At 42.5% G+C, this 13,917-nt stretch overlaps 1 protein-coding gene across 6 annotated transcripts in view; it reads left to right on the top strand.

Annotated features, from left to right (window-relative positions):
- Positions 1-8,648: 8,648 nt before the first annotated feature.
- The window catches only part of LOC140205777 (ecotropic viral integration site 5 protein homolog), a 276,394-nt gene continuing 271,125 nt past the window's right edge, over positions 8,649-13,917 (top strand). For 4 of the 6 annotated variants that reach the window (XM_072273435.1, XM_072273433.1, XM_072273434.1 and 1 more), the window contains exon 1: positions 8,649-8,961. The gene's annotated coding sequence lies outside the window, so the exon portion shown is untranslated. The remainder of the gene's footprint in view (positions 8,962-13,917) is intronic. The other 2 variants (XM_072273436.1, XM_072273437.1) reach the window with 1 other exon arrangement.

The raw sequence follows: 13,917 nt of genomic DNA, 5'->3' as shown, positions 1-13,917 counted from the left end.
CAGATAATAGGCATGACTGTACCTCAGAAGTACAAGAATATTGGAACCACAGATCAGAACTCTCTGTTGTGGATGGGATATTGTACAAAGGTAGCAGAATTGTGAATCCTAAAACTCTCTGAAAAGAAATGCTTGGGAAAATTCATGAGGCCACCTAGGTATTGAAAAATGTAAGAGAAGGGCACGGGGAGTGATGTATTGGCCCAGGATGAATCAAGAAATTGCAGGATTGGTGCCTTCCTGTCAAATATGCATTAAATATCAACCTAGCACCCTAAGGAGCCACTGCATCCACATCCTCGTCCTCAGAGACCCTTATCAGAGGGTAGGTGTTGATCTTTTTGTAACTGACAACAAAGATTATCTATTAATAACAGATCACTACTCATTATTTCCTGAAGTGTGTGGTCTGAGCAGAAGAACTGCAGAGAATGTAATTACATGCATGAAGTCAGTTTTTTTCAGACATGGTGTACCTGATGAAGTTTTCACAGACAATGGTCCATAATTCAATGGTGAATGCATGAGACATTTTGCTCGTGAATGGGTCTTTGTTCATACAACATCTAGTCCATTTTTCCCTCAGTCCAATGGATTAGTTGAGAAGTCAGTAGGAATTATCAAGAAACTGATGCACGAAGCAAAGGGTAGTGGAGGTGATTTTTATAAAGCTTTGTTAGCCTATCATAGTACTCCACTTAAATGTGGATTTTCACCTTGTCAGCCTTTGGTGGGACGTCGTTTGAGATCCAATCTGCCAATAGATGAGAGCCTTCTGAGAACAGAGGAAGGCGAACAAGTGAAAAGATGGAAAGATGAACACAAAGCAAAGCAGAAAACATACTTTGACAAAAGTTCTCGTTCATTACCTGAACTGCACCAAGGAGATGAGGTGAGGATACAAGACAAAATGAACACGTGGACACAGAAAGCTACAGCACTTGAAGAGGTACAACCCAGATCATACATGGTCCAAACAGAAGAAGGTGCAGTGTTAAGAAGAAATCGTAAAGACCTTAAGAAAGAGCCAACTTCAGAGCTTCAATTAACTGATGCAGACCAGACAAAACATGGAAATAACAACGAAACACAAGAACTGTGTGAACCACTTAGAAAGTCCACTCATGTCCGTAAACCCCCAGAGAGACTGATAGAAACATGTTAAATTATGCATTTGCTCTGGTCAATGTTGTTAATTGTTTTTCTTTTTAAGGAAAGGAAGATGTGGTGATATCACGTGTCAGAACGTGATTGGAAAGAGCTCTGAGCATGTGCAGAAATGATAGAATGATCGAGAACATGGTACTATAAAAACGTGGTTTGACTGTTGCTGTAAATAAAAGTTCTATTTCTCCCAGAACGTGATTCTTTATTAGTAACCCATGGTACGTATAAATATAAAGAACGCAACAACATTCATCTGTCATCTCCTTATTAGTTCCCCACTTTCTACGGCATCTGTGTTTGTTAGACACATGGGTTATGACCAAAGGAAAATAGCCGGAGTCACTCAGCACTTTAGCGCAAGAGTGTTTTTTAGGTGTGTCAAAAATCAAACTTTCAGAAATTAGCAAAAATAATGAAAAGAAAACTGCCAATATTTATGAAAGATACTTACCAGAAAACACAATAATAGCTCCGTGCTTATTTTTCTCCTGCAGCCCCTATCTCTCTCCCCCTACTGAGGGGGATGAGCTCCTTTTTTTAGGCTTTCGGACATACCATCTTTAATTACTAACAAAATAAACTTCAGGCTACACATGAATTAGAATATGATGAACTCCACGATGTAACGATCAACACTGGTGCACCTCAGGGGTGTGTGCTTAGCCCACTGCTCTACTCTCTATATACACATGACTGTGTGGCTAGGCATAGCTCAAATACCATCTACAAATTTGCTGACAATACAACCATTGTTGGTAGAATCTCAGGTGGTGACGAGAGGGCATACAGGAGTGAGATATGCCAACTAGTGGGGAGGTGTTGCAGCAACAACCTGGCACTCAACATCAGTAAAATGAAAGAGCTGATTGTGGACTTCAGGAAGGGTAAGACGAAGGACACATACCAATCCTCATTGAGGGATCAGAAGCGGAGAATGTGAGCAAATTCAAGTTCCTGGGTGTCAAGATCTCTGAGGATCTAACCTGGTCCCAACGTCTTGATGTAGTCATAAAGAAGGCAAGACAGCTGTTATACTTTATTAGGAGTTTGAAGAGATTTGGCATGTCAACAAATACACTGAAAAACTTCTATAGTTGTACCGTGGAGAGCATTCTGACAGGCTGCATCACTGTCTGGTATGGAGGGGCTACTGCACAGGACCAAAGAAGCTGCAGAAGGTTGTAAATCTAGTCAGCTCCATCTTGGATACTAGCCTACAAAGTACCCAGGACATCTTTAGGGAGCGGTGTCTCAGAAAGGCAGCATCCATTATTAAGGATCTCCAGCACCCAGGGCATGCACTTTTCTCACTGTTACCATCAGGTAGGAGATACAGAAGGCTGAAGGCACACACTCAGTGATTCAGGAACATCTTCTTCCCCTCTGCCATCCGATTCCTAAATGGACATTGAAGCTTTTGACACTACCTCACTTTTTTTAAAATACAGTATTTCAGTGTTTGCACATTTTTTAATCTATTCAATATATGAAACTGATTTACTTGTTTATTTTTATTATTATTTTATTTATTATTATTATTTTTTCTCTGCTAGATTATGTATTGCATTGAACTGCTGCTAAGTTAACAAATTTCACATCACATGCCGGTGATAATAAACCTGATTCTGATTCTCTATGATCATATTACAAAATAAGCAGATGTGTCTACATTAAGTACAGTATACAGACAAAATATATACATTTCGCTGATTAAAGCAACAAGGAAGATTGAAACATCCAGCTGAATGTAAAAGGTGAGCGCCGGCTGCCTGTGTTTCGATCGCTGGTGTGATCACTCTGCTGTCGCAGTGGAAAAAATGCCTTTTGATCCGTGTTGGGATTGCTCTACTACAGAGAGGGAAAGGCCTGCCACTGTGCCCAGAGAATGTTACCCATGTTTTCTGCATTTTGAATATGGACTTGGACTATATGTAAACAACAGGAATTCTGCAGATGCTGGAAATTCAAGCAACACACATCAAAGTTGCTGGTGAACGCAGCAGGCCAGGCAGCATCTGTAGGAAGAGGTGCCTACAGATGCTGCCTGGCCTGCTGCGTTCACCAGCAACTTTGATGTGTGTTGCTTGGACTATATGTACTTTTCTCAGACTTATTGTGTTTTATATTCTGTGTCTTTCTCCTCACCTTTCTCACTTTTTTTGTGTGCAGGGGAGGGTATTTGGGGATTGATGTGCCTGTTCTGTTTTTGTGTGGGGAGGAGGGATCTGGGGGTTTATGATAATGCTGCTGTTCTTTTCCCTCTTGGTTTCATGCCTATCTGGAGAAGAAGAACTTCAGAGTTGTATACTTTGATAATAAATGAACCTTTGAACTTTTACATATCACCATTATTAAAGGAATAGAATACTCCACTGTGTATGGTGGGAAAGGCACCATAAAGCCAACCCGAGCGCATCAACTTGGTTCAGAACCCATTGTGAGAACTTACTGGGGAAAGGCATTGAAGTGCATACACTCAGCCCAATGACAAGGCAATGTGTGCGTGCGTGTGTGTGTGTGTGTGTGTGTGTGCACGTGTGTGTGTGCGTGTGCGTGAATGCATGTGTAAGAAGTGCTTATACCGAGTGCTCACCGCCACTGTGTTCACCTTTTTTTAAATTAATTTTTACTATGATAAAATGACACATGCAGCTGTGGGAAACACTCTATTTCAGAAGATATTAGAAGAAATAAACAAAATAGTCAAAGTTTTGCATTAAAGGTCATATTAAACAAAGCAGAGGTAAAGATGTAGAGAGGTTTTTGAAGATACACTCAGTAGCAACGTTATCAAGTACAGGAATGGAACCCAGTGTGTCTTCTGCTGCTGTAGCCCATCCACTTCAAGGGTCAATGTGTTGTGCATTCACAGATGCTCTTCTGCACACCACTGTTGTTACCTGAGTTACTGTCACCTTCTTGTCAGCTTGAACCAGTCTGGCCATTCTCCTCTGACCCCTCTCATTAACAAGGTGTTTTTACCCACGGATCTGCTGCTCACTGGATGTTTTTCATTCTGCACCATTCCCCATAAACTCTAGAGACTGTTGTGGATGAAACTTACAGCAGTTTCTGAGTTACTCAAACCACCCCATCTGGCACCAGCGGTCAAAGTTACTTAGATCACATTTCTTCACCTTTGAACAACAGCTGAACCCCTTGGCCATGTCTGCATGCTGTTAAGAATTGAGTTACGGCCATATGATTGGCTGATTAGATATTTGCATTAACTAGCAGGCGTACCTAATAAAGTGGCCACCTGGTGTATTTAGTTTGTGCCCTCAGTGCACAGAAGAAAGATTTCTGAAGTTATACCACTGTGAATAGGGATTGAACAGGAGTTGAAACAGAATCTTGATTACTCATATAAATGAGATTTAGTTCCAAACCCCTATGGACAGTGCAGTACAGTGCTTGCTGCTGGATTCTTACAATATTACCACATCCAAAGTTAAAAGTAAAATTTATTATCAAAGTATGTAGATGTCACTATATAACGTTCAAAGTAAATGTTATCATCGAAGTACGAATATCACCATATACAACCCTGAGATTCATTTTCTTGTCGGCATGCACAGTAGAACTAGGAAATCATTGAAAAATTACACACAAAGATTGACAACCAATGTGTAAAAGAAGACAATTTGTGCAAATATAATAAATAAACAAACAAACAAACAAATTAATCATACTGAAAACCTGACTTGTTGAGTCCTTGAAAATGAGTCCATAGCTTGTGGAATCTTTTCAGAGTTGAGGTGAGCACCATTTCATATTCAAAGGTTCAAGTGTTCTTTTTATTATTAAAGTATGTACGCAGAATATAACTCTTGAGATTCCTTTTCTCCAGGTAACCATAAAATACAGAAAAGCAATGGTAGTCCCCACCCGCACGATAAAGAAAAAGAAACAAAACTCGCAAACCCAAACCCCCCAACCTCTCCCTCACACAAAAACTAAGAGATCGCCCACCTGGACACGGCAGCTGAAACATCAAACCCCCTCACCCTGAAGCTCCTCAGCACACAAAAAAACAGCGACAATAACATCAAGCACCCAACCCCTAAACTCCTCCAACACAAATAAACAGCAACAATAACATCAAACACCCAACCCCTCTCTCACCCAAAAAAGTAACATACCGCCACCCACCAATCAGTAACAAGAAAGAAAATGCAGAAAAATTGAAGGAGACTAAGATAACAACATAATATATAAATCTTCTAGTACAATATGTTGTGGAAGTCTTTACACTGGTCTATTAAAGATTTTCTGGGGGGGGGCACCTCACTGTATGTAAAATGAAGAAGGGGAGGAATAGGAAGAGCAGTCTTTTTTATAGGGTTCATGAATTGAAAACTAGAGGGCGTGCTTTTAAGGTTTTACAGTAGGTGAAAGTCATAATAAGAACTTTATTACACAGTGGGTGGTAGATGTGTTGAACCAGCTCCCAGAGGAAGTGGTTGAGTCGGGAATGTTGGATACCTTTAAGAGGTCAATGGGGAGGTATATAGATGACAAGAGTTTCAGGGACATGGGCCAAGTGCTCGGAAATGAGATTAGATTGAATAAATACAACTGAATCCTGGTGATTTTGTGATCCAAAGGTTTTTCAGAAGAGTGAGGCATAGGACTTGTTGGTTACGGACATTTATGAAGTGCTATAGAAAAGCAGCACTGTCCATCAAAGGTAATGCTCTCCCCTCCCTTGAGCACATTGACAAGAAGTGCTGCACAAGAGAGCAGCATCCATCGTTAAGGATCCCCACCATGTTCCATCTCACTACTACCACCAGGTAGGATCAGGAGCCTTAGGTCCCACACCGCCAGGTTCAGGAACAGTTCTTACTCTACAACCGTCACACTCCTGAATCAGCATGAATAACTTCACTCATCTCAACTCTGAACTGATTGCATAACCTACACACTCAATTTCTAGAAATCTCCAATTAATATTCTCAGTATTTTTAAAATTTATGCTATGTGTCTTCATTTGTACATTGGCTGTTCTTCAGTCTTTATGCATAGTTTTTCATAAATTCTATTTTTTAAAATTTTCCTGTAAATGCCTCTAAGAAAATGAATCTTAAGGCAGTATATGCTGACATGTATGTACTTTGAAAATAAATTTACTTTGATCTTGAACTCCTGCAGTGATGTCCTGGGCTTGGATGACTGACCTCCAAAAAAAACACAATCAGCTTTCTTTAATTTCCTTGTATCTCTTCCCGTGTGCTGCATCTTATCAAAGTTAGTACGGTGAGGGGCGGCAACTACTGCAAATGTGAAGGAGTACAGGATGGGGCAGTGCTCAAGCCGATACATACACTGAGTAAGAGTTCCAGTCTCCCAACGCTGTCTGTGAGGGGGTTGTACATTCTCCCTGTGGCCACGTTTGTTTCCTCCGGGCGCTCCAGTTTCCTCCCACAGTCCAGAAGGGAAGGTAGGTTAATTGGTCATTGTAAATTGTCCTGTGATCAGGCGAGGGTTAAATCTAGGTTTGCATGGTTCGAAGGGCCAGAAGAGCCTACTTTGCCCTGTATCTCAACAAATAAATGAATAAATACAAAATGCTTAGACAAAAGCCATTCAGAATCCTTCCTGTAACAAGGTGAAACTGAACACAATACTCCGTGGGTCCTCACCAATGTCTTGTACAATTGCATTATAACCTGTCAACTTCCCTAATGCCTGGCATGACAAAAAAAGCCTTCTTCATAGATAGGTACTTTATCGATCCCAAAGGAAATTACAGAGTCACAGTAGCATTACAAGTGCAGAGATATAAATATTAGAAGTAGAAAGAACAAAAAATAAGTTACCACAATCAGTTTAGTGGGGGGGGGGGGGTCATCACTTCCCCGTCTATAGCTTGGCTTATTATACAGCCTAATGGCTGAAGGTAAGAATAACCTCATATAGTGCTTTTTGGAGCAGCACAGTTGTTTTAGTCTATTACTAAAAGTGATCCTCTTTTCAGCCGAGGTGGCATGCAGAGGGTGAGAAGCGTTGTCCAGAATTGCCAGGATATTCTGTAGCGACCTTTGTTCTACCACAGCCTCCAGTGTGTCCAGTTTGACTTCTATAACAGAGCCAGACTTTCTAATCAGTTTATTGAGCCTGCTGGCATCACCCATGTCAATGCTATTGCCCCAGTACACCACTGCATAGAAGATTAGTGACAACTAATTAGTGATCACTAGTGACAACAGACTGGTAGGACATGTGAAAGAGAGGCCTGTATACTCCAAATGACCTCAGGCAACTCTGGACCTTCTTGTACACAGCCTCTGTGTTGGTGCTCCACTCAAGTCTGTCACCTAGATGCACTCACAAGGTACTTGTAGGTCCTCACCACATCCACATTCTCACCATCAAACGTAACAGGGAGCAGTACAGGCTTAGTCTCCCTAAAGTCCATCATCATCTCCTTTGTCTTACTGATGTTCAGTTAGCACCATTTGACAAAGCCCTCAACCAGGGCCCTGTATTCATCCTTCCGTTCTCCCCAACTATTGCTGAGTCGTCAGGGAATTTCTGCAGATGACATGACTCGTGTAAAGTCTGAGGTGTACAGGGTAAACAGGAAGGGGAACTGGTTGAAATGTGCAAAATTCTTGTGGGATGTCACAGAGTAAATGCAGCAATAGTGTTTCCTTGAGCTAGGCCGTTTGAAATGAAGGCCCACGGCCTCAAAATATGGCGTTGATCATTCAACATAGAACATAAAAAGTTTTTCCACCAACTGGACTGTGAATCTTTGAGCTGTAGGAGTTCAGTGCCTGAGATCAAAAGACATTTTGTAACTAGGGAAATGTAAGGGGTTAGTTCGGGAAAATGGCACCGAAGTAAAAAAAAAATCATTCATGGTCTTTTTGAACGGCAGAGTTGGAATAAGATGCCAAATACTGTAGCAAGTTTCTATGTCACATTTGATCTATTGTCTGCAGCAGTTCACGTTTGCAGCGTGTTCCGTTCCTCCTTCCTGCATTGCCCCAAATCAAGACAGAGTTGATTCAGCCTTTTGTTGCAATGTCAGGGATCAGGACAGTATTTTGTCTGGCTCCTTGTTGCATTGTCCACGATACGTTCGGCCCCTTACTGCGTTGCCTAGACTCAGATCCTCGGTGTATTCTTGTCTTGCTGCACTGTCCGGGCAGAAGACTGCAATATGTTCTGCATCTGACGTCTGTTTTGCCCCTTAACTGTGCTGCGCCTTTTCCGGATTGCAGTATGTCCTGCACCTGATGCACTGCCTTAAAACTGGCAACTGTTTTCTCCTTACACTACACCGACTCAGGATTGCACTACGTTGTGCACTCGCTCACTAACTCGGGACTGACGTCTGTTTTGACTTGCTGCACCGCACCTGCTCCGGACTGCGGTGTTTACTGCCACTTGCTGCGCTAGCTACGGAGCGGCAGCTGTCCTCCACTCTGCACCGCCTCGCTCAGGACTGCTCACTTCCTCGCCCGTACCCTGTTCCACCAGCCCGGCATCGCCGCCGTCCACGCAGGCAGCACCTCCACGAGTGCGAGACCCCGGCACACGGGAGGGGAGGGGCGTGCCCAGTGACGTCACTGGACCAAGCCCCGCCCAACCGACCCCGCTGGCCGCCGAGTTTGGCAACGGGCGGGGGGGTTATCCCGGGCGGCTGAGCCAGCGGAGGTGCGCGGGGAGCGCGGTCCGGCCTCAGGGCGCACTTGAACTGTGGGCCGTTCACCTCGCCGGCGCCCATGGGAAGTTAATCTTTGAAAGGACGGCGAGAGAGGTGGCGGGTGCAATCCTTCCAAGGTAAGGGCCGGCCGTTTAACCATTAACCAGCGGGGGGGCGGGCGGTTAGGGGCCCCGTGGGCCGGCCGGCCAGTCAGTCAGCCAGCGAGTCAGCCAGCCAGCCAGCCAGCGTCCGCTCTCGAGTCCCGGCCCTTCTATCCCCAACTCAAGTGTGGGAGCTGTCTCCTGGCGCTTCGGCAGTCCGGGCTGCTGGCCAGCGGGCTTTCCAAAACTCGGACAGGCGAAGGAGTCAGTCGACCGTAGGCCCGAGACTGGCTCTAACTCTGTACCCGGAGGGCAGCCGCTGTCTTTCCCTGGGGAGCATTTGGGGGACGTGAGGGTGCGCAGGGCCAGTGTTGTACTGGGTGATTTGTTTATATTTGAGTCCCTGCTGTGCCCTGCGTAGTACAGCCAGGCCTGATTTCTAAACAGCCCCACTTGCTTCTGTGCCAGCTTGCTCGCAAGCTGAGCCTGGAAATGTGAAAAATCGTCATTTATACTTGATCGTTTTCTTCAGCGCTTTTTCCCCCCCCGAGTGCAATCCAGGGGGCGATTTAAACTAGTGTATGTGTGTTGCTACTCATTTAAAACGATCGTTTAATAAAACTTCCTTTGCCCCTGAATATTTCAGTATATTGGTTTGTAGTTGGTATGTTGAAACGGAATTCAGCGTTTTGCTGCCTGCTTGACATTGTATTAAATACCACATCAGTATAGCAACTGAAGTGAAATTTTGTGGTGTGTGCAGTTTTATACTGGTCTTGGTTTTGTGGTTTGTTTCAGTGTTGTAGCAGGTTCTTCTGCATATGTCGGACTTATTTTTAAGCAGGTGTAGATTGATGTATTTAGTGTAATAAACTGGTGCAGAATAAGGGAGTGATTTGGCGTAATGCCATTTCATCTCACTACTAAACGTTAGTCTAATTTGGAATTGGTGGTGATGTTATTTCCTCCTACCATCCTGTGCACTCCTTCGCCTATCACTTGTTTGAATGTTTTTGCAGTACTAAACCATTACTAAACAATTCCTAGACTGATATTTTCAAACCGTGCTCTTTGTGCTGTCAGTAAGTTAGTACAGTAATTCTTTTACAATGTGCCCAGTTGGACAATGAGTTTCTGTAAACACTACTGCACAAGGAACTTTCAGCCCATTCCTGTGCTCTGTTTCTTGAAACCTTACCTGTTTAGGACACTGAGGTCAATTATAGAACTCACATTATGATTCGAGGTGCCTGATTTTTCTGAAATGAAAAGTGGTCAGTATAAGCAGAAAAATGTTGGGGAACTCAATGACACTGACTTGACAATTAGTGAAATATAAATCAGAATCAAGTTTAATATCACTGGTATACGTTGTGATATTTGTTATGTGTCAGCAGTAGTTTGGAACATATTAGGAAAAACATGAATGACATTAAGTGTGTGTACATTAAATAGTTAAATTAAATAAGTAGTACAAAAATGGAAATAAAAAATAATTTGGTAGTGCTCATGATTTCAATGTCCATTCAGAAATCAGATGGCAGGGGGGAAGAAGCTGTTCCTGAATCATTGTGTGTGTGACTTCACGCTTCTGTTCCTCGTTCCTGGTGGTAGCAATGAGAACAAGGCATGACATGGGTGATGGGGGTCCTTAATGATATATGCCGCCTTTTTGAGGCACCACTCCTTTAAGATGTCCTGGATACTATGGAGGCTAGTGCCCATGATAGTATTGACTGGAGAAACTTCTGAAATGCCTTCTTCGCTGCCGCTGTTGCTGTGTAATCCAGAATCTCCGGAGGAGAAGGCCCTGAGGCTTGTTGCTCGGCAGCCAGGGCGGGGTCGAAACGCTCGGCAGAGGATGGTGCTCGGGAGGCTGTATCAGAGGGGCTGGTCGGAAGCTCAAAGTTTTCGATGGACTCAGTCGGTTGTAGTCGGGTGCTTCCAATGCATCGGCAGTTGTCGGCGCCTGGAGGTTTATGGCAGGGAGAGTTTCTCCCTTCTGCTGCCTACTATCAGGACTATCGGGAGTCCATCGGAACTTTGAGACTTTTTTTTTACCGTGCCCGTGGTCTGCTGTTTATCAAATTATGGTATTGCTTTGCACTGCTGTAACTATATATTATAATTATGTGGTCTTGTCAGTGTTAGTCTTTGGTTTGTCCTGTTTTTTTTTGTGATATCACTCTGGAGGAACATTGTATCATTTCTTAATGCATGCATTTCTAAATGACAATAGATGAGGACTGAGTGTCCTCATAATCTAATCTAGTAGCCCTTCAACCCCCCCCCCCCCATACCACATGGTGATGCGACCAGTTAGAATGCTGTCCACAGTATATCTATAGAAGCTTCGGAGTGTTTCAGTTGACATAGCAAATTTCCTCCAACTCCTAATGAAATATAGCTGCTGTTGGCTGCATTGATATGCTGGGTCCAGGTTAGATCCTCTGAGATATTGACACCCAGGAACATGAAATTGCACACTCTTCCACTTCTGATCCCTCTGAGGACTGGTGTGTGTGTTTCTTCATCTTACCCTTTCTCAAGACCACAGTCAGTTCTTTAGTCTTACTGACATGAGTGCAAAATTGTTGCTGTGGCTCACTCCTGTACACCCTCTTGTTACCATCTGAAAATCTCCCAACAGTGGTTGTATCATCAGCGATTTTTAGGTGGCATTTGTGCTGTGCCTAGCAACACGGTCATGGCTATAGAGAGAGACTGGAACAGTGGGTTAAGCACACATCCATGAGGTGAAGAAGCTGTTCCTGAATTGTTGAGTGTGTGCTTTCAGGCTCCTGTACTCTGATAGCAACCAGAAGAGAATAAAGTTATCCGACTAAAACTTTTGGATTTAATGATAAAGAGAAATCAAATGTTCCAATTTGCTCTTTTCCCATTAAGGAAGGAAGAGTTTAATGTCAATCACACAATTGTTAATTTTATAGTGACAAACATGTTGATTGAACATAATAATTTGGAACAACTGGCTGGAGTCAATGATTTTGAAAAGCTGAGATACTGAGTCTGATACTTGAATATTTGAGCTTCGGTGGCTGACTGAGATTTGCTTGATTATTATTCTGTGTGTTTTGAGGTGGGCAGCCAATGAACATTACAGTTGATCTTTTTATTTGGTATGTAAACTGGAAAGGGTTGTTATTATTTGTCTTGTATAGAAAATCAAATATTTTCCTATTAAAAAAGATATGAATTAAAGTTGTTACATATTATTAAAGCATGTCTATTTACTTTCCACTTTGATTTTCAATGTATAAACATGAATTTTCAGTGTGATTGGTCGTAATACTATTACCTTTCCCATTTCCTTCCTTGTGTTATAATTACGGCTAGTGTTCTTGATGTGGCCAGGGAATGGAGAAGTTTGCTCTTTGTATGCAAATGATCCCTTTGACAAGTGGGTTTGTTTAGTGACTCACTAAACCAGCTGTGAAGTCCCAAAGTGTAAGTAGAGTACTGTATTTGTAATTTTGATTTAAGTTTATTCTCATTACATCTGGATTCACTAATAGTGATTAATCTAGTTAATAACATGAATGATTGTATTCTTGAATAACACATACCAAATGCGTTCCACCAGCATTTTCTGTGTGTTGCTTGAATTTCCGGCATCTGCAGGTTTCCTCTTGTTTGCTGGAGGAGCTCAGTAGGTCAGGCAACATCTGTGGAAAGGGATAAACAGTCAACGTATTCATCAGAACTCGGCCCAAAACACCGACTGTTTATTCCTTTCCATAGATGCTGCCTGACCTGCTGAGTTCCTCATTTTGTGTGTGTTACTCTGGATTTTTTGCAGGTGCAGAATCTCTTGTGTTGTTATTCTTGAAGCTGTTGCTCAGTGTTGACAGACATTTTGAGCAGCCGATTAATCACCTTCAGTTTAGTTACATTGATTATATCGTGCTGATCAGCTTAAGTTCCCTGTTTAAGTTAAAGGAAGAGAGATTATATTTGCCACATGTACATCGAAACATACAGTGAAATGTTTTGTTTATGTCAAATCAAATCTTTGAGGATTGCGTTGGACAGCCCGCAGGTGTCACCAACATGGTATGCCCACGACTCGCTCACCTTGTATGTCTTCGGAATGTAGGAGGAAACTGGAGCACCCAGAAGTCATTGGGAGAATGTACATCTTACAGAAAGCAGTGAGATTTGAGCCCCGCTCAGTGATTGCTGGTGCTCTAATGCTATTGTGTTTACCCAGAAATGCACAAATATATTTCAAGTCAATGATTTTTTTTTTCATCAGTGGAAATAAATTAGAGAAAAACAAGTTTTAAGATGTAAAATAAAAGCAAAAGGGCTGGAGACTGCTATACAGCAGAAATTAACAAACCAAAGGGATAAAAACAGATGGCAGTGAGACACAAGAAAAGGGTCTTGAGTAGGTGCTGTAAATGGGAACATAAGACATAGCAGAATTATGCCATTCGGCCAGTGGATTCGGCTCCACCATTCCATCGTGACTGATTTATTTTTCCTCTGAACTCCATTCTCTTGCCTTCTCCCTGTCACCCCTGATGCCCTTACCAATCAAGAACCTATCAACCTCTGCTTTAAATATACCCAATGAATTCTGCGGATTCACTACCTGAACAGCAGAATTACCTGATATTATCAAAGTCAGCTTCATATTTCACGATGCTGAAAGATACTAAATCAAAAGATGAGGTGCTATTTCTCCACCTTGAACTGTGCAGGCTGAGGATGGAGATGTGAGAGGGACAGGGAAATTAAGTGACAAATGCCTTCAGATTGAATGGAGATATTTTGGGAAGCAGAGTTCCAATCTCTGTTAAACATTAATATAAAAGGATAACTAGTTAAAATCAGGGAATATCTGTTCTTAAGTTAAAGCAGTACTTCTAAATTGCTGTGTGAACTAGAAGGAATGTTTAGTGTTGAAGTGTGGTAAGGTTGGAGGTAAAACGAGATGGTGCATCTTCCACAGTTATATGGATAGGT

The sequence above is a fragment of the Mobula birostris genome, chromosome 12, assembly GCF_030028105.1.
Source record: "Mobula birostris isolate sMobBir1 chromosome 12, sMobBir1.hap1, whole genome shotgun sequence".
In the NCBI taxonomy this organism is placed as follows: domain Eukaryota; kingdom Metazoa; phylum Chordata; class Chondrichthyes; order Myliobatiformes; family Myliobatidae; genus Mobula; species Mobula birostris.
The sequence above is the reverse complement of the archived record's forward strand: the minus strand, read 5'-3'. Positions and strand labels throughout refer to the sequence as shown.